Consider the following 3,339-nt stretch of genomic DNA (forward strand, 5'->3'; position numbering starts at 1 on the left):
CCAGGCATATATACACAATACAACACAGTACACACATCGAGAGCGAGTTATAATATAGCCAAAGATCATTTGTTGGGCAAAAAAAATTATTTCAGAATTCTGTCAATTTCTTCTTCATTTACCTCAGCAAACCGGTAAGTTATTTTGCTTTTTTCTTTGGTCTTTCTACCCACCGTGTATGAGCTGATATACAGTGGGTAGCTCGACACATCAGATTGCGGAATACGTCATATACAGTGTGTAGCTATATTATAACAAAAATTATTCCGACCGAGTCCGAATAATGGTTTTGTTTTACTAAATCCAAAAATTGTTTTATTAAACATTTTTGTCCTTCCTCGTTTAATGTGGCGAATCTACTGAACGCCATGAGTATATTTCTTTTTGCAAATCTGAATTCTCAATTTCGCGTGCTTTTGCTGCAACAGCGCTGCCACTGAGCTATATAATTATTGCTGGAGGGCATGCTCTTGACGAAAAAACGAAGCAAGAAACATGGCGGATTTTTTCGTGCTGATGCCAGATGTGGTCCGAAGAGGCAACCGCGATTAATGTGTCATATCTAATGGAAAAGACGCCCTATGACGTAATTTCACCGCCTTTATATCAATATTATCAATATCAACGACTACGAAATTTTGGCTGATGGCGTAAACAAACAACGCGCGAGAATGACGAATCTCGTACTCGTAGTCGTACTCGTAGTCACTGCTAAAGCTCCCTATTATCCCCGAGCCGGGGCGGAGCACCGTGCGAGGGTACTAATTCCGCTCGGATATTTACACCCACGATGTGCAAATGCGAAATCAAAGTCGTCCGCCATCATGCAATTGACCTCACGCCATGGACGGTCTTCCACGTTATGCACATGCGCTAGTGTGAACCACTAAGGTCTTGATTGGTCGAGATAAAAACTTGTATTTTGCAAACGTCAGTGAATAACTGTCATTTCGCAAAATTTTGATGAAATTTTTAAATTTATGTTTTCATATATATACGCAATATATGTATTTCTAATTGAATTAGAGAGAAACTCGAATCTGGTCAGGCCTTTTCACGGTTTAACAAATAACAAGACCAAATTTTCGAGTTTCGACCGAATTTACCGTGTATAATATGAAGTTGGAAGATTTTACACTTGATAATAATTCATCCGGCACAGCTTTAAAGAGTAATTCTTTTGTGGTAAACACAACTTTAATATTCTCAAATGTATTTCATTATAAATCTGAATGTGTTATGTGATAAACGACATTATAATTTAATTTATACACTCCGTTTTCATGATGACAACAACCGTGCAAAAACCAGTCAAGGCGTGACATAAAACTTCCGAAATTGTATGAGACGTTGGATGTTATATTTCATGGTAATTTATAATTGAAATAATTTACCATAACACTGGCTTTAGATGAATGACTTAACTTCCAGAAAAAGGTGGGGATCTTGTCGTATTTTTGCCATTTTTCACAAAAATATGAGGGTGAAGTCCAGGTAAACTTTAAATCTTTAAAAATATATATACGAAAAATATATATACGGCCGTCGCGAGTTGCTATGACTACAGTGTTTCCACATGCAGAAAAATATTTCCATACTTTTCTCAATTTCCTTTCTCTCTATACCATGTACCCTCCAAAACCCCCAACCCACATAAATTTTCTAACAATCATGTTACCATCCCTATGCTTAGCTGATTTCGTTCAACCGAGGCGAGGGGTTTCTGCAGGCATGTATTTCTAGTTACAGTTACGAAAAACAAATTGCTAAAGCGAGACGGTCACTGAATTATTGACAACTAACACGATATGTTACGTTACACGAATAAAGGAAATTAGGAGGGAAATTTGCGATTTTATTCCAGGTTTTCCTAAACGTTTTAACATGACACCACAGCGCTGTGCCGTGCTTAGCTTACTTCGCTGTTGACGATATAAAATGATTTACCTATAATCTTCAAGAAAGAGACAAAAAAGAACGTATGAAATCTTATACTTCACATCGTAGACATAATAAACCACAAGAATAAACTAAACACTCCGATGGTGTCCTGCTGGTTAAATTGTTTAATTCAATGATGTAAAATATGCATGTGACGTTAGATGCATTTTTGTCGGTTTGATTCTCTTAATTAGCTACTTCGTATTAATAAATTAATTTTGTGTCGAGATCTCCGATATACATTTTGAAAGTTGGAGCAACTCAAAACTAAAGTTGAGGTTAAATATTGTGTTCAATGCCAAATATTCTAAATATATAAACTATCAATACTTTACTGAAAAAACCAATTCAAACCTAATGAATCATTGTCAATAATATCAATGCGCCCACACAAACATTAACTATGCATTTTTAAGAGGAACGTAGACAATCGATAATCTCACATGAGTAAATGTTACTCGCTGATGATCCCAACACTTTCTAGTGCTCGATGATCAATTAACTCGATTTGAAATCCTTTTAATTGAATATTTGTCAATAGTTTTTTTAGATATTTCAGTTAGCTAATATGTTAATATTAAGTAGGGTATTGCTGCTCCAATATAAATATCAGCTGAAATGAACTTCCGAAGGCAACAATCAGATGGTGGAAATGCTAAATTATAGTTATATACAAGCAGTCGTAGAAATATATGCCAATTTAATCTTCCCCTTGCTAACGAGGAGTTAACTTAGGCTTTTACAAAATTATTTTTTATTGATCTCGATTTAATGATTAGTAACTAACTAACAAATTATAACATTGTTTTGAAGACCAACACTGCATAAGATGAGATGAATGGAAATTTCAAACAAGGCATTTGAAATATTTGATACGACGACACAACACTGCGTTACACTTATTTGGTTAACTGTACATGACTTAAAAGCCAACTCCGCCTGGTAGTTTCATTCCAGTCATTTCATAGTTTCAAAACTTATGTCAGAGAAAACAAATATACATGTGTCAATTTCTACCATAAAAGTCGCGCTATAATCTATTATCACAGCCCTAACTTCAATTCACTTTTACTATAGTTATAAAAGACAAATTTGCTGCTTGCGGTTAACTATTGACACCCAACATGATATGCTATACTAAGATGAATAAAATATATTTAGGGGCGAAATTTTGGATTTTATTCAAGGCTTTGCTAAACGTTTTAACATGACGCCACAGCGCTGTGCCGTGTCTAGCATACTTCCCTGTTGGCGAAATAAAATAATTTACAATCTTCAAGAAAGAGGCAAGGACGTACCTTTATGAAATCTTGAAACTGATAATCCAACTACGTCGCCATAATTCAACGAGATTTAGATCGGAAATAAACGGAATACTGTAGACGCTAAGAAATGTAC

The sequence above is a fragment of the Dendronephthya gigantea genome, unplaced genomic scaffold (genome assembly GCF_004324835.1).
Source record: "Dendronephthya gigantea isolate DGI-Jeju-01 unplaced genomic scaffold, DenGig_1.0 000270F, whole genome shotgun sequence".
NCBI lineage: Eukaryota > Metazoa > Cnidaria > Anthozoa > Malacalcyonacea > Nephtheidae > Dendronephthya > Dendronephthya gigantea.